A 918-nucleotide genomic window follows, 5' to 3' on the forward strand; every position below is an offset into this window, starting at 1 on the left:
AATGAATAGAAATTATATAGAGACAACTTTGACTACAATCAAAATGAAAACGTAAAAACATAAAAATAAACATTATTCAAAACATTACACTTTTATATATATATATATATATATATATATATAAATCAAAGAAAATCAAGTATACTTGCAGTCTCTGAGTCTCTAATGGTTAAAATGTGATTTTAATATTTGTCAATGACAGTCCCTGACAAAATAAGTGTCTTTCAAATCCTTATAGCAGCTATAGCATATGCTATATGAATATTCTCCACTATTAGATGTTGCCTATTTGTTGAAGACAGGCAGGACCACACTGACATGAGGCCTTTAACACTTAAATGAGGAATGTAATCCTAAATGATGTCTGGACTGTCCTCTGTGTGCCTGATGTGTGTGTAGAACACATGACAAAGGCATGTGAATATGGTTCGTAAAACTCATGGAGAAATGTAGATTAAAAAAACATTGTGAAAACCTTGTGATGAGCCAATTGCTCATGAGGGCTTTCTCGAGATGCGAGTCCTCTGTGAAAAGTAGACAGAACCCGAGGGTCATTAGCATAGGGCTAAGAACTCTAACACCTCTCTGCAGCTTTTTCCCTTGCGTCAGGTTGTCATGGTTAAACTAAACCCTCTCTATGGAAGGGTGTCATTAAAAAGAGCTTTAATATGCACTTTAAGACTGATTAGTGTTTTAACATCATACTTTACTTTGCCACACCTTAAATGTTTAGCACACTGGGTGGCAAAGGAAGGTTATGAAATGGAAACGTTGGACAAGAAATACAAGTGTGTAAAAATGGAGTTTGTTTTAGTCAGCCTGTTCAGCCAAAGGTAGACATTGGTGTAAGATGTTGAGTGTGTGTGTGTGTGTGTGTGTGTGTGTGTGTGTGTGTGTGTGTGTGTCTGTGTTAAAAGA

The sequence above is a fragment of the Sinocyclocheilus anshuiensis genome, unplaced genomic scaffold (genome assembly GCF_001515605.1).
Source record: "Sinocyclocheilus anshuiensis isolate Anshui unplaced genomic scaffold, SAMN03320099.WGS_v1.1 scaffold1409, whole genome shotgun sequence".
Classification (NCBI taxonomy): domain Eukaryota; kingdom Metazoa; phylum Chordata; class Actinopteri; order Cypriniformes; family Cyprinidae; genus Sinocyclocheilus; species Sinocyclocheilus anshuiensis.